This window comes from Ursus maritimus, unplaced genomic scaffold (genome assembly GCF_017311325.1).
Source record: "Ursus maritimus isolate PB19 unplaced genomic scaffold, ASM1731132v1 scaffold_12, whole genome shotgun sequence".
Classification (NCBI taxonomy): domain Eukaryota; kingdom Metazoa; phylum Chordata; class Mammalia; order Carnivora; family Ursidae; genus Ursus; species Ursus maritimus.
In genome coordinates this window covers 28,684,061-28,708,544 of record NW_024423564.1, presented here as the reverse complement: position 1 = coordinate 28,708,544, position 24,484 = coordinate 28,684,061, and the positions used below count along the sequence as shown (strand labels likewise).

Here is a 24,484-nt window from a genome sequence, read left to right as displayed (position 1 = left end):
CAGGAGGCTGCCAGAGAGGTCCCAGAGTCTCCAGTTCTCAACCACTCTCTGTGTACCCAAAGCTCTGCAGCACAAAGGCTGTATTTAGAAGTAGAGCAGTTTTACAATTGGCACATTTCTGTAAACACATAGATTTAATTCCAATTTTACAGCTCAGTTACTCCCTATAACACACAGTCCATAAAGCATTTACAATGTTGTTCGAAATCTATTACTATTTACATTCCCTTCCCTTCGTGCAGGTAGGATGGATCTAGGAACTTGGCCAGAGTCCCAGGGAAACAGCTAGGATTAAATAGAAACCACAAAATGTACAGCAATAACAAGCACCCCAAATGGGACATGCAAAGAACAGGGAACCCCAAACATAAGTCCCTCAGATGAAGAGGATCGGGGTCACATGGGGGCAAGCTCAGGGAGACAGGAGGACTTGGGAGGCTCCCTTAGGAGACTAGATGAATATTCAGCCCTACCTCACAGCCCACATTTTATGTGAACTTGTTCTTTCAGCACTCCACCAAAAACATCCCCTTTTGGGTTTTTTTTTGGGGGTGGCTGTTTTTGTTTTTTTAAATAATCTCTACACCCAATGTGGGGCTCGACCCCAAGATCAAGAGTCACATGCTCTACTGGCTGAGCCAGACAGGCGCCCCCAAGAACACCCCCTTTTGGTACTCAGAGATGGATGTCAATGTCCATTGCCTCGTGTCATGCAAATTTCGCCAGCAGTATTCTGCACCCAACACTGCCCTAGGTCAGTGCCCCGGGTCCTGTTGACATGGTGACTATATCCATCACGGTTTCATAGCTCAGTCCCCTGGCCCCTTGGGGAGGGAGCCAGAGAGGTCCCTTGCTTGGCCCTAGAGTGCTTTTTTCCCCAAAGGTAGACTCAGGTTTGGTGAAACCTCAAACTCACATCATTTCTGTCCCTTTAAAATAAAAACAATGCAAAATTACAAATACAAAATCAGGTACAGGACCTTAAAAGAATCCCAAGTCCCCATGCTTCAACTTACCTTTTCAGTCAGTAGACCCTCTTCTGCCCCTCCCTGAGCTTTGACCACGCAAGATCTTTGATGGCTCCTGCCTAGTAGTAGGAAGCAAGGCTTGACCTCATTTCCCTAACACACAGAGATGCTTAATTGTTGATTTTCAAGCTCAGGGTAGAAATTAGGAAGATCAGAGTAAGAAGTAAAAAGAAGCCCAGCAAAGCTGAGGACTATTAATAGATTGAAGCACTGGGTTAATCAATTAAAAAGTAATCATTTTAAAACATCATTTTAGAAACTTATACAGAATGTTTACTGGTTTATTTTTTTTTAAAGATTTTATTTATTTATTTGAGACAGAGCAAGCGAGAGAAAGCAAGGGAGAGCACAAGCAAGAGGAGGGTCAGAGGGAGAGGGATCAGCTGACTCCCCACTGAGCAGGGAGCCTGATCATGACCCAAGCTGAAGGCAGATGCTTAACTGACTGAGCCACCCAGGCACCACAACATTTACTGGCTTAAACTTTTGAGATATTGTTTACCAGCATACATTTTACATTTATACATTTTTGTTGTTACTGCTGTTATTCTTCAATTCCATAAATCCCGGGAGAAACTGACCCCCCATTGCCTTGGGACCCAACACCCCAGACACCGAGCTCTTCCTGAGCTATATACCAAACGACGTACCAAATTCTGCCTTTTGCCTTTATAGCTAGCTTGGCTGCCGACAGGGCAAGTCTAGGGCAGGAAGCACATCTCACCTCCTGCTTAGGTTTGATCCCTTGGTCCCTTGGCTATTGAAGCTGCTGTGATACAAACAGAAGAAGGAAATGTTTCAGGATCCATAGCGAATTAGACCAAGGAACCAAGTAGCCAGACTCAGCGAGGACAAAGAGCCCCCGCTATCATAAGGGTTGAAATCTATGCCTGCAAAAGTACGGTGGCACCTTAGACCAGAGCAAACCACGCAACAGGAGTCTCAGCCCAGGTCTGCGAACCGTCATTTGAACTCAGCATCCCCAGGTCGGGTGGGGGTACATCAGGCTGCGCTGGAAGGACCCCAACACAGCAGTAAGAACATGTCCTCTGGATGCCATGGCCCTTGTTACTGGAAAACCCAGGCCAGAGAGGGAAATGAAGCAGCTAGTTAGGGACAGAGTGTCATGTCAGGAAACCAAGTATGACTCCAGGAGGGGTAGAGGAAGGTTCCGGTGGGGGGGAGACTCCAGCAGGTAAGGGGAGGGCAGAAGGACCAAGGGAAGGAAGGGACCAGGGACTGAGAGAGAGGGCCTGCCAGCTGCCCTTGGCTCCAGGTCCTGAGGAGTCAGTGTGTCTTCAGTGGCCAGAAACAGTTCTCCAAGGGCCAGCGCTGGGCTGCCATCTGGCTTCAAGCCAGCCAGGAGAGCAGAGGAGGCTGGAACCATCCTTCTGACTCCTGTTGTCAGGAAGGGAATGAAAGTATTCTAAGGAGATCCCTGTTCATATCAAATCTTTTCACTTTGGAAGCTTCTGGCTGGCATTTCCTGGTTGTGTCTGGGTCCTCTCACCAGATTGGAAAGTCCGTGGGAGAACATGCCTTATCTAAATAATAATAGGTCCCTCTGGTTAAGCTCTTACTGTGTGCTAGGTATCACTCCAGGTATTTTATGTTAAATTGTCTCACTTCATCCTCCCAATGCCTTTTTACACCTCAGGAGCTCGAGGCTCAACCAGACTTTATTTGCCTAGGAAAGCACAGCTAATTCAGTGGCGTAACTAGCACTCAAGTCCAGGATATCCGATTCTAAAACCATTTACCAAATGTTTGCCAAGTTCATTGAACTAGTTCCTACTGGATATGAAGATGGGAATACAGTCATCTCCTGACTTGTAATGATTAAAAATAATCCTAGGGGTGCCTGAGTGGCACAGCGGTTAAGCGTCTGCCTTCAGCTCAGGGCGTGATCCCGGCGTTATGGGATCGAGCCCCACATCGGGCTCCTCTGCTGTGAGCCTGCTTCTTCCTCTCCCACTCCCCCTGCTTGTGTTCCCTCTCTCGCTGGCTGTCTCTATCTCTGTCAAATAAATAAATAAAATCTTTAAAAAAAATAATCCTAAAGCAATTAATCCAAAATTCATCACCATTTGACCCCAGAATATACTTTTGTCCATATAGTTGAGCCATATGTTTGAACATGAGTATGTTTGCTATTCCAGGAATTTACAACTCTAAGCAAAATGATAAAGACACTCAATTAGGGAGCTCAAAATGATGTTTTCCAACTCTGATTTTCCTTCTAGAAGTTCTCCCTACACAGACATCAGTCCTGAGCCTGCTTCTCCTCTCCATCCTAATCCTCTCCATTTTTAAATTCCAGTCCCAAGTTCCCTTGAGCTCCCAGATTCACATATTCAACTGCTTCATTGATATCTCCACTTAGATGGCTAACGGGCATCTGAGACATCCTCCATAGCAGAACCCTGTGTCCCACCACCTTCCCCACCTGTTCTTCTCCTCGTCTTCACCATCTCAGGACACGACATCACCTTCCACCCAACCGCTCAGATCAAAAATTTAGAAGTCATCCCTGATTGCTCCTCCGCATCCCCACCCATTGCTGATTCTTGCTGGTTCCTCCTCCAACATCCCTCTTGGATCTCATCTAAGCTGTCATCAGCTTTGTGCGTTCACAGAGGAAGCCTCAGTCCTCTCACCTACAAAATGGGTAGCCGAGATAATTTACTTTCTTAATTTCTATTTTGGTTTTCAAACTGTTAAGAAAAATGTTAATGTTTTTCAGGGATAGCCCTGCTCAGAAGAAGGGGATTGTCCTTCTTAGGTCTGTGATTCTGATAGAAAATTTAAGATGCCATACATTCCATTACCAAAATATTTCCAGGTCTATCCACCAATTCATTTGACAAAATTCATCTCTTGGGAAAATCATTTACCTATTTTAAGTGAGGGTTGGCTTTTTTTTTCATTTCTGATGCCAGCAGTTTAAAAAAATAATAAAACTTTGAGAAGATAATATAGGTATATCATCTTTACACAAAAACAAAAGTTAAAGGTTAAACTTACTCAAGAATAATGTATTTTTTAATGACAAAGATGGTCTTAAAGTAAACTGGGCAATCACGAACTCCCTTAGCAGCATTAAATAAATTCCTCTTCTGTGAAGTATCAGGAACTGTTTATTTCTCTATGCCCTCAAAGGCAATCTGGATTTTCAGTTAGCCATCACAGAGGTAGACTGAAAGGGGAGCTGTAGTTGCTGGTAGATTAATTAGAATTTTTTTTCAGATATTTTTAACACACTCTTCAGTTATGCAACCAACCTTAAAAACTAGATCTTAAAATCTTGGAGTCTATACCACTTTGGGTCAGTTTATATAAGAGTGTGTGTGTGTGTGTGTGTGTGTGTGTGTGTGTATGTAATCTCGCCCAGGATTCCTTTGCCATCTGTGGCTGGTCTGTGTGAACTGACGGGCCCCAAGCAATAGTGCAGAAGTCGAGAGCACCACTCCAAGGCTGTGGTCTCTCCTATACGTTCTTGGGAAATACAATCCTGTGGTTTCCAATCTCATTTCTCTTAGAATACAGATACGAGGATATTTTACTCTGAAAAGAGCACATGCACTTTGGTTCACATTAAGATTACTTTGAGACATATAAAGGAAATAGAGCCATTTGGGACCAATATTCACTAAGTCTAAATCTCCATTATACCACATCAGACTTAATTAGTGCTTAATTCTAACTTAACTGTGACAGGCTTCCTTCTGTTTACATTTCCGAGATTAAACAAACCATCACCTCCTCAGCGATCCATCTTGAAGAAGAAACACAGCTGACTTGAAAGTTAGCTTTGTCCCTAGTCCCTCCTTCCTCACCTTCTTTTCCTTATGGACCAAACAAACAAACAAACACACACAGTCTGCTCCCACCCAGCTGTTAGGGAAATACAAACTCCTACTGACAACTAAATGAAACCTATAAATATCTGCAGTCTATTTCGTTCAAAATTTACAGGAGTGTACTGGGGTCACAGAGGACTGATAATTTCATTCTGCGTTTGTAACGAAGAGCACCTCCTGGTTGTTTCCCTGTCACTTACAGGAGTAGCTAGCAATTACTGATTTAAACTTTAAAAACAGCAGTATTGATTAATTCATCTGCTATCCCTTTCTATTAGACAGCTCTTGGCTAACTAAGGCTACCAACAAAAATACTATAGGAAAAGTAGATCTCTCACTGAGATCCCGGGCCCATCATCTGCTATGTTTATAAGACAGCATCTTCTTAGATTATGTGGTGTGTGATGGATTAGGGCTCCATTAATTTCCTGGATTACCAAGAGGCCTAATTCTCACCAAAGAGAGAATGTAATTTCTGATCTCAGTGTGCGCTCAGCACGAAGATAATTCCCTAAAAACAAAGAGCAGTTTGAAGCGACTCTGAATTGTGGTTAATAGAGCAGGAAGCAGCTGTGGGCAGACGCAGCTAGCAAAGAGAAAGAAGGTGGTCTGAAATTATAAGCACACATTAATTCCCTGTGGTCAGGTGGCTTTTTAAAGCTGTGACTTTGGGTTTATGTGACTCATGACCAAGTATGGAAGAAGGAGCTGACTAATCACACACTGAAGGTAGTGAAGACAGGGGTGACTTAGTTTCCTAACAATGCGTTCCAGCAACATGGGACTTTCACTTCTGTGCTCGCAGACGGACAACGGCTCTTAGTTGGCAAAGTCACGCTCACGAGTACCAACTGCTTTAACGGTGCACCTCGACTAAATTTGGACCGTATTCCTTTCATCTCCCCTTGCCTGGAACAATGATTAGTTTGTCATTGATTTGAAGTGGTTTTTTTTTTTTTTTATTGGCTTATTAAGAGACATTATCCTGGGGCGCCTGGGTGGCACAGCAGTTAAGCGTCTGCCTTCGGCTCAGGGCGTGATCCCGGCGTTGTGGGATCGAGCCCCACATCAGGCTCCTCTGCTATGAGCCTGCTCCTTCCTCTCCCACTCCCCCTGCTTGTGTTCCCTCTCTCGCTGGCTGTCTCTGTCTCTGTCAAATAAATAAATAAAATCTTAAAAAAAAAAAAGGGACATTATCCTGTATGCTAATGACTTGTGAAATTCTTGTACAGAAACTGTGTTAAATAAACAATTGGCAAAGCCAATCTCGTCGCTGAGCATGAATTTGCTCCCAAACAAAACAATCATACTGATAAAAAGAGACCAAATCCTAAGTATTTATTATTTTTTAATCGCTTGAGTGGTTCCCCTTTGATGCCTCTTATTTAAATGTCTTAAAGCGCTGAGAGGCGCTCATTGCCCCAGCAGAGGATGGTAACAGAAACATTTTGTTTTTTGTGGTTTGACAAAGGCTGTCCATCCGTACAGATGTTATGCAGAGGCTCATGTTATTAGAGCTTCTCTGAGGTTAGAGGGCTCAAATGAAAATCTACTTTTGGGAAAAAACACCATGGGGGTCCAGGTGTGAGTTCACAGGCAGGAAAATGGGAGTCAGGTGGGATCCTAGAATCCATCCAAGAGCCTAAGCTGTCCACGGCAGACGGTAGTGATCTGAAGGCCCAAACAGAAACCATCCCCTCCACTCCCATCTCCCACCCCCAGAGATGTTGAGCTTCTCGGGAACAACTAAACACGGACTATAAAGAATTCTAACTTTGGGAGCCTGAGCTGTGACCCCTTGGGCCAAGTATAACTCTAAGGAACATTGTTCTACTTCAAGCATCACTTCGACCCCACGCAGGAATTTATACTTTTTTGTTTGTTGCACATCCCAGCAAAGAGTTGCTTCATTTACCTTTCAAAGGGTTGGAGAGAGGACTGCGAATGCCTGGAACGGCCCCCACCTCCTGGGCCTTGGTGAGAGTGGTTTCTCTGGCACCCAGTAAACCATTCCTACTTGGAAGGTCCGGTTCATTTAGTGTGGTCATAAGCACAGCCTCTTCTCTGTGCTGGCTTCCTTGGCACATTGTCGTTCCTGCCAGGGGATGTGAGTACTGTAGTCCACTCTACTTGTTTGTGCCCCATAGTATTTTAAACAAATGGTGCATACATTTAAGAAATCTAACTACCGAATCATATTGTTGCGATCCTAGAATCAGTAAGTCTTTGAAATCAATAGCAGCCTTGTGTGTGTTGGTCTGTGTTTTCCAGGAGACCCATGGCAGTTTCCAAATGTCACCACTTTCCTTTGCATTTTAATCTCCCACCCTGGAAAGTCCTGGGCTAGGTGCTGGGTGAGTGTTAACGTGAAGGGAAAGCTGGTAAATTTGATACAAGGGCCCTTCACTCCTTTCTTCCTCCTTCCCCTCCCAACACACGTAGAATGCGTGCACACGCACGCACACGCACACACACCACAAGGAGTGGAGAGCTTTGTGCTAAAGACGGAGGTATTCTTCCAGGTTTTTGTATGAAGCCCTGTTGCCTTCGTTTGGTGGGAACTCGAACTCACAGGACATCTTTGACTAACACAGTTAATAGCGGAGAGAAAAGCCACTGAAGTGAGATTTTGCACTTAGAGTAGTCAACCAAAGCGTAATCTTCCCTTTGCTTTTTAATAACTATTCCTCACTGAGGACTTGCTTAGTACGGTGCTTTGTACTCAGCAGTACACTTAGTGCTGTTCATGCATTAAATGCACCCAGCCCCTAAACCCTGTGATGTACATAGTATTCCCATTTTATAGATGGAAAACCAAGGCAGGGGCTTAGGAAGCTTCCAAGTTCACAGAACCAGTAAGTAGTATGGCTGAAATTTAAACCCAGATCTCCGGTGCTCTTCCCAATTACATAATACTGCTCTCGGGCTGCATTCTTCAAGAAAATACGGCCTCATGGAAGAAGCACCGCATTCGGAGTAAGACAGCTTCTTCGCTCAAGTGCCCTCTCTGCCTTCCAATGTGAACTTGGGCAAGTAACCTGAGCCTTCTGATTTCACCTTTGCTTTTCTCGTCTATAAAGTTCCACCAGGATTATTGAGAGGTTCAAATAAGAGAATGTGTGGAAAACCATTTGCAATGAGGTGTGCTTTAGAGGACATGATTAGCGTGGAAGCCGCTGCCTGTGGTACTGGACGCATCTCACTTTCTCTTTGCTTGAATTGTAACAAAGGCAATGGGTAAAGGCCTGTGTTAACATGGTTCTGGAGCCTTGCACTGGATTTCACATTAAAGGGAAGCATCCCAGAGGTTGTGAAGCGGGGGCCAAGCTGCGCCTGCTACGGAGTATAGTTTTCTCGTGTGCATCGTGCTGTCCAGAGCAACGCCTGCAAGGAAGGCACTGTACCTTCCCAGGAATGAAAAGAAATGAAAAGACTCGCAGTGTCTAACTTTATAGAGCGGTAATTCTTTCTGAACAGAGCTCACGCCGCACTGTTTGCTGTCTCTGAAGGGAGTGATGGTGTGCGCCAGAACGTCACAGCAACCAGAGATCTCGCTGCCACTGTAAGAATGCATCACGTAGAATCACGATCAACACGTGGTTTATGATTTGTGAGCTTTGCCCTTCCGCCAATAGGTTCTCACAACCTCCACTGCCGTCCTCCACAGAACTTAACCCCTATTTTATTAATAATTTTGAGTGAATATAGGCACAAAGTCTAGTATTCCAACTTCTAATGAAAAATATTTCCAGATTCAACTTTGGTTGGGCACCCCCATCATTCCTCCAACCTGTGATCTAGGAACCAGGGGCCGACACGGAGTCAAGCCTCCTGCCTCCCCTCGTTAGAGCCGGCAGCGCCTGTAGTAACCCCCTCCGCAAGGGGTCTGATGGAGAGTGCTAAACCAGGTCGTCATAGATAGAAGGAAACAAAGTTTGGGCAATGAGCCAAATAATTAAAGGTGAAAAATCCAACCTTTTCATTCATCAGGTACCGGCAGAGAATGCTTTTAGAATTCCCCTTGACTCTTTTCATTACATTGTTTTGTTTTGGAATATTTGTGTGAAGACCTTTAATGGAGGTAATAAAAGGGTTGGAGAGAGAAAGATATTCTGAATGTAAAATACAGAATATATCTGTATATATCTGAATATAGGCAGAAAGAACGATTTGAGATGAAATTTATGTTTGGGAAAATTGGAAGCCTATTTTTGGGATACATGCAATCAGAGGCATAAATACTACCAGACTATAATTGAAAACCCTTCATTTTTACTTTTTACGCGTGGCAAAGGGTTTTTTTTGCTTCTAAAACTTGAGCTTGAGTTCTCAGATGGGGTTTGGGACAGTAAGCCTCTGTATCTGTAGCTCAAGATGTCCCTGCAGCCTGGGCCAGACCTGGGTGACCCAGTAAGATTTGCTGTTCTAGGTGTCTCCACCGTGAACTCTGACCCCCATCAGCTGTCCTGATATTTTCAGCAACTTGTTACAAGGAAACCCATGAGAGTGGATAAATAGATCCACTCAACCAGTCCTAGCAACATATGTACTATTGACCCAATCTTATCTTTATTATAGAAAGTGCCTTTCAGGGGCGCCTGGGTGGCACAGCGGTTAAGCGCCTGCCTTCGGCTCAGGGCGTGATCCCGGCGTTCCGGGATCGAGTCCCACATCAGGCTCCTCCGCTATGAGCCTGCTTCTTCCTCTCCCACTCCCCCTGCTTGTGTTCCCTCTCTCGCTGGCTGTCTCTCTCTCTGTCAAATAAATAAATAAAATCTTTAAAAAAAAAAAAAAAAAAAAAAAGAAAGTGCCTTTCAGGATACCACTCGGACCTGCCTACCTTGAGAAGTGAAAATAAATAAGTTGTATCCAGTACAGAATCGTCATTTTGACTTATTGTTTAACCTACGGCTCTATGTTACATCATAGAAGGAAATCTTAACCTTTCAGAAGCCTTTGGCAACACAAGAGGTGAGGTGATGTTTTCGGGACAATGTAATCGTAGACAGGTTTGGATGCTTTGGGCAGCAAATACTGCAAACACCAACCCAAACTGACTTAAACAATAAGGACATTTGTTATTTCCCATAACAGAAACTCCAAGGGCAGGTGGGCTCCAGATGGGATGTGTCAGGGCTGTTTTCCAGGTCTCCCTGATGCTCTTCGTCTTGCCCAGCCCCTGGGTCAGTTTTGCCCTTGCCTGAGAGCAAGATGGCTGCCACTTTGCAAGACGACAACATCCACAGGAAGAAGAATCTGTCTCTTCTTACTTTTCTTTCTTGGGAACAAGATAGTTTTTCCCCAAATCCCTTCGGCAGAATTGGATCCCATGGCTGTTTCTAGGGCACTCCTGCGATTGGTTTAAACAGAATTTGCCTATGCAACCCATCCCCTGAATCACGCACGATGGGGAATGATGGGGAGAGACAGATAACTGAGCAAAGTCACATCAGGAAAGAGGGAAGGAGGAGGGACAGCTCTTGAGTAAGCAACCAACTGAGTCTGCTATAGAAACCTTGGCCTTCACTGAGTCTGAGCGCATTACCACATGCTTTTTCCTCTCAAGACAACATTACTCACAGTTTACTCTGCAGAGTTCCTATCAGATTTTTATGTGAAGCATCATTTTTCTCTGACCTCGTGCTGCAATCTTGTTTCTTTTTTTCTTAGCAGAGACCACAATGGAAATCCTACTATAAAAACACTTGAGTGCCATCAAAGGATCAGACCATATAAGGTGCTATGGACCTTTTTATTTTAAATAAGAAACAAAACTATTTATACTTTTACAAGGAGTCTGCCCTATTTTAGTAAATATTTGGCAAAGCTTCTTGATTAAAAGAGCAAACTGACCCTTGTCTGCAGGGTTGTTTTGCCATAACTGAAATCGTTCATTAATTTTCTGAAAATAGAAGCAGCAAGTGTGTGTCCCTTTGCACTGTGACTAAAGCAGCGCTTGGGATTTGTTTTAAGCTGCATTTACTCAGCATAATTGGTCAGGTGTTTTTTAAACCTTGGTCCTAATCAGACCCCATTCTGAGTCACAACCACCAAATGGTACTATTGGGAAATAGTCTCCTGTGGATAAAGCAAAGATGCATTATTCTGGCCCTGGAGAGTGTGGCGTGTTTGACAGTGCATTTCAAACTGGATTTCAGAGGGCCTGGATTTGCTAACAAACCCCAACTGTTTGGAGAAACAGCGATTCCCTAGGTTATTAAACAGCGCACATTCTGAGAGAAGCTTGTTGAGTACTATGTGTTCCTGATTCATTGGCAGCTAACTCAGTCTGTGGTGTGGGGTTTGTAGGAAATCCTCCAGACCCAACCACCTTCCCTTCTTTCAAGGTATCCTCTTGCCAGCTCAAATTTGGAAGGGTGTGATGCAGCTGCAAGGGGGAGTTTTAAGTCATTCTCAGACATTTTTGTAGGACGGCTGGATTGGAAATTATCCCAAGATGCCACACGGCAGATTGGGTGGAGGCTGGCCAGCAGGCTGGGTGCAGGATGGTGAGGTGACTTACCCAACGCTTCACTGCTAGGTCCCCGTGTCTGCGTCATCCTCTTGTTCCTTGCGGCTCCCCAGTCACTGCTGGGAAATCCAAAACCCAACTTTCAGGTGGGTAACTCAAACAAGGTCTGGAATACACTAGCTGCTTCTGGTACCCCCACCACTTCGCTAGCTGAGAAAGGAGAAAAATAAAAGTCCCACCTCATAAGTCTAGTGAGATTAACAACTCACTTAGAGCAGTGCTTGGCAGGAGGCGAGAGCTCAACAAAAGTATCCTGGGAACCATGATTCTTTCTTGATTGTTGCCAGGATACGTAGAGATACAGCACAAAGAACTCCAAACAGGTAGAAGGTAGAAATTTCTAGTTCCAGTTCTATGACCTTAGAGGAGTCCCTCACCTCAAATCCCCAGTTGCCTCTGCTTTCCTCAGATGAGGATTTTATGTATGTGACAGGGCTTACTAGCCATAAAACTCTGTAACAAATGGTCATGTGCGTGCAGATCACCTGGGGATCGTGTTAAAATGCAGTCCGTTTCTGTAGATTGGGCATGGAGCCTGAGATCCAGCATTTCTAACAAGCTCCCAGGTGACACAGGTGCTGCTGGCCCAGGGACCCCAACCCCCAACCCCCACCTCGCACCTTTCTAATTTGCTCTATAACGTAAGGGCAGCATTCTGGTTATCAAGCCCACAGCAAGCCTCCAAGGCCCCCAGATTGTCCCGCTGCAGCACCCAGAAGGCAGTGCAGAGAAGTGACACGCGGCTCCCCAAGATTCTGCAGGAAGCCCATCTCTCCTGGTATCTAGTTTCAAAGGCCCCTTACCTGTTTGTTAACTTTCACCTGCCGTCCCAGAGCAATCTCACACTTCGCTCAGTGTCCTCTTGCAGGTCCAGTGCTATGACGTCAGCATTCTCAAGCCCCTCCCTTAACAGCTGTTTACGATTCCCTGGCAATTAGCACCTTCAGGTTACAGCTGGGCCAGGGACCAGAGGTTGCTGTTGGGAGGGCAGGGGTGAACCACGGGATGGGTGGATGATAAATTCGGCTCTCACCCTGTGAGCCCAATTACGTTTAAGTTTCTGGCTACCTTACAAGCTTTGGTATGGATGGGGCACGAGAGAAAGCCAAGGCAACAACAAAATCTAGCACAAGAAGCCCAGAAAACTGTGAATAACAGGAAAGAGCCTTGAAAGTGAAGTATGTTTGGGTTTTGAGAATTGCAGAAATTTTAATAGGCCGACACAGCTGAGAGGCCTTAATTAAAAGTGGCCCAGTGATTAGGTGTCTGGAACTTTACTTTGGGTGCCTCTGGGGAGTCAGGAAGTTAGAGAGCTTGGCATTTGAGAATGATTTCTTTACCCAGGAGATGCGGCCCACAGATGCCCACAGGAAGTGTGATTTCAAGGTTTCCTATTGGCTGCCAGCTGCCCCCTTTCTTCAGACAGTCTAGTGGTGGCAAAGGGTATGAAAAGAGGACATTCGGGCAGAGAAATGAGAACTAAAGAACAAAGGAGACCACCAGGTACGTCCTGCTTTCTCTTTCAAGACTCAGCTCAGCGGACACCTGCCTGTGCCGGCCACTCAGGGCAATGCTGTACTGATTAATCGGTTCCCTGGGGCGGAGGCTGTGTCCTCTCACCCTCCCCAGGTCCCACCACAGGCCCGGGTCCAATCAACACATGGTCGGTTTACGTGTTTCTGGAATGAGAATGAAGGACAGAGAAGAGAAGGGGGGAGAAGGAAGAGGAAACCCAGGAGGAAAGAAAAGGGAGAGAGGGAGCAGAGTTTTGGGAATCCAGCCTTTCACAGTTCCAAGAACACTTTCCAAAATCCTTCCAATCCACGTCCTATTAAATGGCTCTGCTTTCCAGCATAGCTTGGTTGCACGTGTGTAGTAAAACTAAATGGTGTCTGAGTCTGACCAAAACGTCACCCTCTCCGAGGCACTGAGCATGGCTACCTGAGCTTACCTGCAGGAGGGAGGAGCTGGCTGTCTCACTTCTGTCCTCGTGCTGATTGCCTTCGTGTCCCAGGCCGGGTGCAAGAGGAAGCAGGCAGGGCTCATGCCAGAGCAGACGTGGTCCCCCTCCCTCAGGCCAGGAGGGCCTGCTCTTCAGCCGGCCACCTCCACCGCAGGGAACGGAAGCCACAGGGCCGGGAGGCTAGCTGACGCAGCAGCTAGCTAAACCTGCAACAAGGAGACTGTGTTACTTCAGCCATGCTTCGTTGGACAGCAAATATGTGAGCAGCTTTGTGAGGGGCCGGGACGTTGCCGCGTCTTCAGGTTCACAGCGGAGCTGCCCCACGAGAGTCATTTGCTCCCAGCCCGCAAGGTTTACAAAGGTGCCGACTGTGCAAGTGTTCCGACTCCCCGCCCCCCCCCCGGCCCCCAGCACCTCCAGGTGTGCTGCAAGGGTGTGCTGCAATGAGAAAAACTCGCTTAAGGCCACATTTCTAAAAACGCTGGGGATGCCTCTGGACCCTGCCTTCTTGCTGCAATGACACAAAACACTTGGCGTTAGGAGCTTCCCTGGCGCTCAGGCCGAGGCCGGCTGAGAGGGCGTTTCCATTCGCACTCACGGGTAGGACCAGAAAACGAAGTTTTAAATGTCACCATTTCAGCAGAAACCCAAGATGTGACTTTGGGTCCAAACTGTAACCTTTGGGCTGGTGTTTCTGCTCTTATAAAACTCAAATGTTGCTTGCAGTCTACTTCACGTCTCAGATTCCTGCGTGAGTCTATGCAGTGCTTTACAACACTTCTGGGGGCGCCTGGTGGTTCAGTCGGTTGAGCGTGGACTCTTGATTTCAGCTTAGGTCATGATCTCAAGGTTGTGGGATCCAGCCCAAGTCCAGCTCCTTGTTCAGCCGGGAGTCTGCTGGAGATTCTCTCCCTCTCCCTCTGCCCCTCCCCCATTCTCTCTCGCTCCCTCTCTTAAAAAACAAAAAAACAAAAGACAACTCTGAACATGGACTCAGTGTGTGTGTGGTGAGGTTTAAGGTATCAGCACACTGAAGCCAAGTTTTCCAGAATTCACTGCCCCTTATACTTTCGGTCCTGGGTGAGAGTTGGCAGACAAAAATGAGGCAGCCATTTCCACGCTCCCAAGGTCTGTGGAGGCAGCAGGCACCGTGGCAGCTCACATATGTCGTCAGGCCTCTGTTGGCCTACTTTGTTGACATGGGGCTCCATCTCCCTCGGGTCCTGGGCCAGGTACATGTGCAGCTCTGACAAAGGGCACCAGCTGCTTCCGCAGGCCACCTGCATCCTCGAAGCTAGAGGCAGGGACGTAATGTGGGCACTAGTTGTCCTCATGAGTTCCAGTTTGTCCCTCACCGCATATCCCGTTTTCAGTCCCTGCTGACCTACGGTGACTTCAGTCCCAATGCCACATGCAGAGGCAAGAGTCTTGGGAAGACTTCTCCACCAAGTCCCACGATTGCTTCAGTTCTAAACCACATTTAAAAAGATCTCATTCTATATCATGCATTGTTGGCTTTTCTGATTGAATCCCAGCTGATATAATGGATGCGGCCAGCTCAGGGGCACAAACTTACAAGGATAATGTGAATAGATGACAGCGAATCATCTCCAACCCTAATTTTAGTCATTAGTTGGTTGTCCTTTCTCAATAGGGACTTTCATCGGGAGTGTTGTTGACCAGTTAACCAAATTGGCTGCACCTAGTACATACGCTGCTTTAATTTCTTTTCCCCTTCTCCACAGTGGCTGTCCACAGTGGTTCCACTGCCCTGACTCCCCTCCCTAGAGTTTCCTACACCCCTGCAAAGTTTAGGGCCAGCTGAAGCAAACTCCCGCACCTCGAAACATCCTGGCGTTTCCTCCCAGACTCCCTCTTTCACATCTCTTTCAGCAAGAATGATTTCCCTTCAACCTATGCTGACCCTCTCCCTGGGCCAACGCCTTCCCCTCATTCCTGCTTGCTTCATCTTTCTCTCAGCTTCTCGCATCATTCTCTCCCTTTCCAGGGAATCCGTCCCTCTGCCTTCAAACCTACGCACCTCAGCTATTCCTTGTCAAAAGCACCTTTCTTTGACACTGCTGCTTCTTCAAGTTACTTTCATTATCTCTTTGCCTTCGATTAAACTTCACGAAAGGAAACCGTTGTCTCGATGTCCCCAATACCTTTTTCCTTATTTGGCCCTTTCAAAGCAGACTTTGATCCCCACTTTCCACCCCAATGGTAGACTTGGATGCACACAGGGCCCAGGACGCACTTCCAGATGTTTTGATGTAGTTTTAGGGGGTGTGGCTTAAGCCAGGGAGAGCACCTGCCTTCCCCACATTTGCAGATCCAATGCTCTAGAAGGAGGAAGGGAATAACTTTCTAAGCAAAAAGCAGCTTAGGGAAGCAGAGACAAAGATGGCCACGTTTGCCTTCCTAAAAATTTTAAAGCTTTCAGGTAAATTATTTTGCTGTTTAATGAGCAAATTTTACATCTTAATACCCAAAGTTGGTGGGAACAAGTTTCTCATTCATTGCTAATGACTGGATAACTATATATAATCTTAAAAAACAATCTAGCAAACTATACCCAGACACATATAGATATACATACTATTTAATCCATTATTTCTACTTCTAAAAATATAAGCTTAAGTCCCTAAAATGTTCATTGTAGCAATATTTATAATAGTGAGAAATTAGAAATTCTCAAAAAGAGAATAATAAATGTATTATGTGTTTAGTGGTTGGGAATATTAATGTATGTATTAAAGGATAATTATGAAGGAAGATTATAGCATGGAAACAATGCCTATGATATACGGATAAACGGGGGGAAGAAAGAACAGGTAGTTATAATGGAGTGGTAAAGACGTACGAATCAAGCCTGGTTTAAACGGATATATAGCTTTTCAAATGCCAATTTCACAATTTAATAATAAATTCTAACTATTAACTTGGAAATTTGGGCAAAGAAAATCATTCTTTAAAACAAACACTCTTCCGGCCCTCTGTAAATTTTTAGTTTTGCTTTATTTGACTTTTTCAAATACATTTAAAAACAAAGTTAGCGAGCTGGTTTTATCCTGATGATTATGTGCCCCCTAAACTTGAACCCTGTAAACACGGCTCAACATGATAACATAGTTCCCTTTAGCCTCATCCCTTTTTAGGGAAGCTGTTCTCATTTCTCCAGCTGTAAGATTTATGGGGGACATTTGACTTTGTGCGCTCTTTTCAGTTTCATCGGCAACATGATTTCTCCAGTGAATTATTTTTTTCTTGTGGCAAAAGGAAGAAATATTCAGCCTTGCTGTGAAATGTTGATTCTAGAAAGTGATCTCAAGGGATATTATTCTAAGCTTTTCCTGAATTCCCTGGGATAATAATTGATGGTAATTGTGTTTTGGGGTCCCCATCTGGCCCAGGGAAGGGGGCTTGGGGGAAAATAGAACAATTAAAACGAAGCTATGAAATGATCATTTGATGATAGAAATACATCTGGTAGTGAAACAAAACACCTAAGTGACAGGTTGGAAATATAAGGATGGTCTCTGAGTTTTTTAAAAAGTCAAGATAGAGTAGAGGCTCCTAGTATAATATGGACGGGACACCTCGGCCTTCTGAGAGGCACACACGAGGGTGTTTCTCCCACCCGGATTTTTGCCACCTGTGGTCACTATTTGCCACCCTCTCCCATTAAGGCCTGAGCTGAATGTGAGTCCTCTCGTAAGCTCGGTCTTATTCCAGGTTAGCATCTCATTTAGAGAAACTGAGGGTGTTGAGTGCTGAGAACAGGGCCCAGAGGGCGTCCCGGTGAAATACGGTGCCAGCTGTGCTGCTCAGAGCTTTATTCCCCTCCAGGGGATGCTGGATCTTGTTGGGACCTCACCTAGTTCTCCGCGGGAAAATCAAGTGACCTCCACCTTTCCCCACGCCCATCTCTGCTTTCTGGAGAGGGTGTCTTACAGGCGCATCTCCGAGATAGGTTTAAACATGCTTTTATTAAGCGAACTGAGACTATCTTCCCAGTTCTTGCTCAAAAAGTACAGATTTCTGGGTTTTTTTTTTTTTTCTTTTTTGGAAAAGTCCTAACCTGCCTGAAGCTTGATTCCTTTCAAGCCTGCCGTACTTTTCTTTGGAAGCCTCAGGTGGTGGTTAAAGGCACTGTCCATTCCCCTTAGCCCAAAGTCCAATTTGAGTCCAACAACATCCTGTTTAAAAAGCTCAAACTTTGTTTACTTCTATGACCTAAGGTTTTTCCCCTGTTTTTTTTGCCTTCAAAGGCTCAAGGGTAGATGCGTGGGGTATGGACTGGGAGCAAAGCACCACACGGGATTACAGTATATTCTGTACAGATCGTACAGAAGCTCACCTGTTTGTCACTGCACAATGTGGAAGCCTTTTGTATAAAGGACGGCGATGCATTTATGTGACCTTTGGGAATAGCGCAGATAGAGTGGGAGATCAGTTAGGTAAAGTGATATAAGGTACACCATTTTCCACTTACGATCACAGAAACATTTCTGTGAAATCCACAGTACACGACACATGCAGCTTCATGACATCCTCTGCGTACAGATCTTTTCTGACGGGAGTGTTCTCGAGACAGAGGGCAGTGGGCAACCTCAAGGCAGCATCTCAGCTCTGAGCCAGTGATGACGCTGCTGCCAGACTCATGGGGCCAGGCCAGTTTTCACGGTAAAGGGAAAGATACGTCCGCAGTACTGGAAGAGAAGGCAGTCAACATTGACTTCTCTGCTCAACATTTGTTTACTGCTCACATTTCCCGAGGAGCCACACTGGGCTGCAGGCAAACTTTGGTACTGTGTTTACATTTATAACACAGTGAAGGAACTGGCAGGAAACTCCCTAAGAAACATTAACAACGTGAGCCCAGTGATGCAGAAGGAAACTGAGGCAGTGATCTGTAAATGTCTAATGTGGGACTTGAACTTGGAGCCCAGTTTCCAAAGCTTGGGTGTGCTCTAAGTCCAAAGTGACTTTTTAGAGAGTAAGTGTGAACCTGGTTGTGTGGGTGGATGGCCACAGGATCTCCTTAGAGCACAATTCTGAGACTCCAGACTGCGTGAAATCCTTCCTGGTTGTGCCAAAACCCACCGCACAAGTTTGGGAAGGTTGCTTTATTTCCCTATGCCTGTTTCACATCTTGGGGAGAGAGCAAATTATGGCATCATCAGAGGCTCAAGATAATAAAAGTTTCCCATAACCTTTTAAAGAGATCAAATAAAAACTACATAGAGAAAAGCTAAGTTGGTGATTTAGGTTTCACTTTAAAAATATAGCATATTTAAGAAAAAATAAGCCAACATTTTATCTTCTCCAGGAGCTTATCCTCCACACAGCTGTGAAAGGAGTTTCTAAAACACCCATTAAATCATTCTGTTCCCCTGCTTCAAGTCCATCACTGGCTAACTGTTGCCCTCCCTACGCAAGCCGGGTTCCTTGGCTCTGCAGTCAAGACCCTCTGGGATCTAGCCCTTCCCACCTCTCTGGAGTCAGCTCCCCTCCCCCCCAGTTCCATGCGCCCCTCCTTCAGGGACTTCCAAAGACTGTACCGAGAAGGGTGAAGGGGCGCCACTGTTATGGTCACGATGGTGGTGCATCAGAAGACGAAGGTGACAAACGGCCTCATCAGACCACCTGCCTACGGCCAACTGCCCAGAAACCCAGAAGACCATGTCCTTGGCCACCCTGGGTGATATTTACACCAAGAGTCAGGGTTTCTCCACTGATCTTCGGCAGATGTTTGCTCTTATCTCCTCGTCCTTGTTCGTGACCCCACTTTCCTGGAACTACTCTGATTTTGTCCATGAGCTTTGCAAAGGGCACAGATTTGTCTGTATGGAGCCTGAAATACATAGAAACAGGTAGTGAGCTGCTGCCGTGTGACAGGACAAGGCTCCCAGCAGATTGCCAAGGGCAGAGATGCACAGAGGTACTAGGCAACCGTGGTGTGGGAGAGACCCAGCATCCATCCAGCCTTCTCTCTGCTCCTCTGGGCCAGTGCAGTTGTCACACTTTCTGCATTTGCTTTCTGGGGCAGGGTTATCCTGCTCATCTTTCTCGAGGCCTCCCCCTGAACTGTCTTGCTAGCTCTCCCCTAGAAGTGGTAGGTTCTCTCCGGACAGCCCAGCTGCCCTGTTGCCCACAACCTCCAGTTGATTCTATCCTGGATGGAGCCAAGGGCACCTCAGCAGAGTGACAAGACAGCAGCCATGTCTCCCTCACCCTCAGATCAGGCAGATAATGGATCAAGAAACCCAGTGTTTGCAGCAGTCTGACTCAGGGGAGGCACTGGGCCAGCTCTTCACTGCTTTTAATCCTCTCCTTCATCCTCCGATGAAGGTCTTGTCCCCATTTTTCAGAGGTTGAAGCTAAAATTCAGGCTCAGTACTTTGCTGGAGGTTATTGCTAGAACGGGACAGAGCTGAAATTGCAAACCAGGTCTAATTCCAAACACAGCTGCCTTCCACTATGCTTATTATTTGTGCTTACTGAGGACTACTTTTCTAAGCACTTTACTTGTAACAACTCATTTAAACCTCACAACAACTGTAGGAGGGAGGGACTATCCTTTACATCTTACAGAGGAAAAACTAAGGCCCAGAAAGGTTAAGTTACTTGCCTAACGTCACATCACTAGTAAGTGGCAAGAACGAGATTCAGCCCGACAGCCCGGCTCCAGAGTCTGTGCCCCTCGCTCCTATGAACCACAGCCCCTCCAAGCTCCAGCACCCCAAGGTTGTCAGCACATCTGTCTTGGGCTGGCACGGCGGGGAGGCACTGAGAGAGGAACATAAAGAGATACACGTCCTTGCACTCGAGGAGCTAACAAAGTTCAGCTAATGGGTCGAGGGGGCGTGAGGCCTTTACAAAGCCATCCCAAGGGTCATGTCCAACCCACATCTCCAGGCTTACTTCTCAAAACTACAGCAGAGTTGCTTTTCGGAAATCTTTACAATGCACAGACCCTATGCTGTCAGGGGAGGCTGAGAAATAGCAAAAGCCTGTCTTGGGCTTTATCTCCTTAGATAGAGGAGAAATCCACAGTTATGTGGGATCTAACGAGAGCCAAGCTCTGATACTGTCCAGCACTGCCTGCAGTGAAAGGCCGGGGCCGGAGCAGAGGATGACCACGGAGGCTTGGCCAACAGGGAGCTGAGCAGCAAACAAGAAAGCCTGGTGTCTCCAGCCTATGCCCGAATCTTCCATAGGCAGCTGGAAGGCTGTGTCTAGGCATCTATTCAACGTCTTCAGTCCCTCTGGGCAAAGTTGGGACTGAGGCAAGGACCGGGAGCTACTGGGGCCAGGGACACTGGTTTCTGCCTCAGTTCTCCTCGAGGTCCTCCTGGACAGCCCCTGGCTCGTTAGCACATGGTCAGTTAAGAACACAACTTTTGGGGGCGCCTGGGTGGCACAGCGGTTGGGTGTCTGCCTTCGGCTCAGGGCGTGATCCCGGCGTTATGGGATCGAGCCCCACGTCAGGCTCCTCCGCTATGAGCCTGCTTCTTCCTCTCCCACTCTCCCCCTGCTTGTGTTCCCTCTCTCACTGGCTGTCTCTATCTCTGTCGAATAAATAAATAAAATCTTTAAAAAAAAAAAAAAAAGAACACAACCTTTGGAGCCAGACCAGGTGGGCATCGAGCTATGAGACCTGGGGTGAGTCCCTGAGTCCCCCTGTGCCCGTGGATATTTTCCCAAAAAATGAGGCTCATCACAGTCCCCACCTCACAGGGCTGTGCTGACGGAGAGACTACGCAGAACTGTAGAGAAATCTCTTGCTATGCCATTGGTCTACGTGAGAGGCAGTTGTGTCTGTCTCCTTATCTAGACCATGACCTCTCATCTGAGGCCAGGGACTGACCCACGTGCCGACACACAGGTACTGTCAGTATTGGCTGGCGTCACTGATTAAACAGAATCCTGTCCTGTTCAGCCTTACTGACAGCTCTCTCCACACTCCGGTCCCACCAGCTGTGACTGGAGGCCTGGGCAGGTGGGTCTGCTGTTCCAGGGAATGGTTTCCTCTGAAGGCCCTCTCTGCTACCACCTGGGCCTTCATCCAGCAGTGGAATCCAGGCACTGAAACCATGAGCCCCGTTTCCAGAGCAAATCAGCAGGAGGTGTGTGGATTCTTACTTCCTTGGCCTTCTGACTGCTCAGCCTCCCTGACTTCTCCGTATGGCAACAATTAATCCTGACATTTTTTTCCTCTCCTCCAATTATTCCTGTACAGTAGCACTTCTCAAAGTTTAACATGCCTACAAGCCACCTGGAGATCGTATTGGAATGTGGCCAAGGTCCTGATGCAGCACGTCCAGTAGCAAGGCTGTGCCCTGCTGCCAGGATAATCTTCCTCATGCACAACTATGATCATGTCACGTGAACGGACTTGAACAGGTCTTTCACCCCAACATACATACGAATGGCAGATGAACCCATGAAAAGATGCTCAACAGCATTAGTCATTACAGAAATGCAGTTTAAAACCACGACCAACTGCACACCTATTACATACTTAATAGAAGAGTTAAGAATAAAAATACTGGGTGGCTCAGTCGGTTAAGCGTCTGCCTTTGGCTTAGGTCATGATCCCCGGGGGGGGGGGGGGGAGTCCCTGCTCAGCGGGGAGTCTGCTTTTTCCTCTACCCTTCCCCCTGCTCATGATCTCTCTCTCACTCAAATAAATAAAATCTTTAAAAAAAATACAATACCAAGATGCACAATAACTGGAACTTCCATACTCTGCTGGGAAGGATGCAAAATATTACAGTTGCTTTGGAAAATAGTTTGGCAAGGTTTTCTTTTAATTAAAGATATAAACACCGATCTGACATAGCAATCCTCTTACGTGCTTAGATATTTGCCCAGGTGAATTGAAAATTTACGCTCACACAAAAACCTGTGCATGACTGTTGTTAGGAAGTCTATTCACGATCACCAAAACCTGGAAATAACCCCTAAGCTCTTCAACTGACGAATGGACGAGGCCACTGTAGACACGTCCGCACGACAAAATAGTGATGCAGAAAGAAGGGAATGGACTGTTGACATACAAAAGCCTGGATGAATCTCGGATGTGGATTCTAAGCGAGAGAAGTCGTACTCAAGAAGCTACTTGCTCTATGATTCCATGTACAGGACACTCTGGAAAATAAAACCAGAGAGACGGACCACAGATCGGTGGTTGTGAGGGGCTAGTTGGGGGAAAGGTTTCCTGCAAAGAGACAAGAAAATTTTGTGGCATGGTGGGAGTGTTCTGTAGCTGGGTCATGGTGGTATTTACGTGGCTATACGCATTTACAAAGGTCAGAATGACAAAAAGGATGAATTTTGCTGCATGTATGTCACACCTCAAAAGCAAAGACAGTGACAAAAAATTTTTCATGGCTCCCATTTGCCCAAGGAATTAAAGTCCAAACTCCAGAACCCCTTAGCCTTTCTAATTATTTGTACTATTCACTTTCTTAAATGCTGGCTAAACTTTTCCACCACTCAAAGGTGCCCTGGGTTTTCTTCCCTCGGTCTGTCTCATCTCCCGGAACAGCCTCTTCTTTTACAGAATAGGTAGATAATAAACACTGAATGAATGAATGTTCCTAATATTCCTTGATTTCCCATTGCCCCCAAAAATGGTAACATAGAAAGATAAACCTACACGATCTTGTTGGGATGAAGCCAAGGTGCTGCATTTCCATAAGCTCCTTTCTCTCCCAGGAGCTCAGTCTTTTGTAAGGGTTTGCTGACTCTGGCTGATTCTTTGGATGTAGGCAAATCAGCTGGAGCAAACCCCCCGCGTGCTCAAACCCCTGGGAGCAGTTTGCAGCCTTGGAAAGGGCCCGCCTTGGCACGCATCTCACTGGCTCAGGACCCTCCCGGCTCCCCGCTGCCAGGCGCAGGTAGGAGAGAGGCCAGCCCGCTGACAGCAGGCCTGCGGCGGTGTCACCCAGCTGGCGGCGGAGACTGATTCCCCTGTCCTCACTCACTTGTTAGCGGTAGGGCTCCTCACGTCCCCACTTCCGCCGCCTGCCTGCAGGGGGAGGGGGAGGCGCTCGCCGCGGCAGGTCCGTCCTCCCTGCGCTGCCTCCCGGCCGCTCACCCTGCCGCGGGCCTCGCCGCTCAGTCCGCAGCCCCAGCGCGCACACTCCCGGGAGGGGAATGGGTTCTCAGCGCGGACTCCACGGTTGTTCACACTGAGGTGCTGGCGTGCGGGTCCCAAGCAAGAACCTCAAGTCTTTGAGGCTCCACGACCAAGATAAGCCCTGATGGAGATTCACAGACACGTATACATACAAATACACAGAGGAGGGAAAATTCTATTCCGGTAGGGTCTTTGGCCACAAGCCCCTAGACTGTCTTCAGGTGAGCCGGGAGCAGCCAGGTGTTTCAGGTTACAGGCAGATCTGGAGCCTTAGGGAAAATCTGGCTGAGGGTGAACAGCACCTTCAGCTCAGTCCTGGAGACTTCACCGTTCTTGAGGAAAGGCAAGAGAAGCAAAGGGAGGCTGTTTACCCCCCTGTGGCTCCCTCTGACGATGCGGCCCTACAGCACCTTTGCGCGTCGGTGGTCCAGGCCCCTCTTTCTCAGGTAGGAGGAGGTGAGGAGGGCTCCCAAGATTCCCCGGGGTCCAAGGATGGTGACACAGACAAAGTTTTTAAACCTGCAGAACGTACATAGACTGCCTGCCAGGGCCATTACATAATTTGTGGGCCCCAGTGCAAAATGAACACGTGGCCTCCCTATTTAAAAAGCAGAGAAAAAAGTGCCTTTGAAAGTACTAAAATATAACGCTTGTTCATTTCATCCGTGGTCTCTGTTTGCCGTGGTGTTTTTTATTTGCTATAGAACGTTGCAAATAAAGACGGATGAACAGTTTAGATTATTAGCATGAATTTTTACCATTCATCTCTATATTGTGCAATACCTGTCCTCCATGCAAATACAGAGCATTTAACTCATGCAGAATCCCTAACGCTGTGCAGTCTGCACTCATCGCTTGAATATGCCTGTGTACTTCCTCCTTACTGAGCAGTAGAGACACTGCACGAAGCAATGCAATTGTTTTTATTTCCCATCTTGCTATGCGTGTGTT

At 46.7% G+C, this 24,484-nt stretch overlaps 1 long non-coding RNA gene across 3 annotated transcripts in view; it reads right to left on the bottom strand.

Annotated features, from left to right (window-relative positions):
* The window catches only part of LOC121102060, a 29,682-nt gene extending 5,588 nt beyond the window's left edge, over positions 1-24,094 (bottom strand). For all 3 annotated transcript variants that reach the window (XR_005834111.1, XR_005834112.1, XR_005834113.1), the window contains exons 1-3: positions 23,051-24,094; positions 13,372-13,589; positions 11,412-11,479 (exon numbers count right to left, since the gene is read on the bottom strand). This is a non-coding gene — a long non-coding RNA (uncharacterized LOC121102060). The remainder of the gene's footprint in view (positions 1-11,411; positions 11,480-13,371; positions 13,590-23,050) is intronic.
* Between the last annotated feature and the right edge of the window lie 390 nt (positions 24,095-24,484).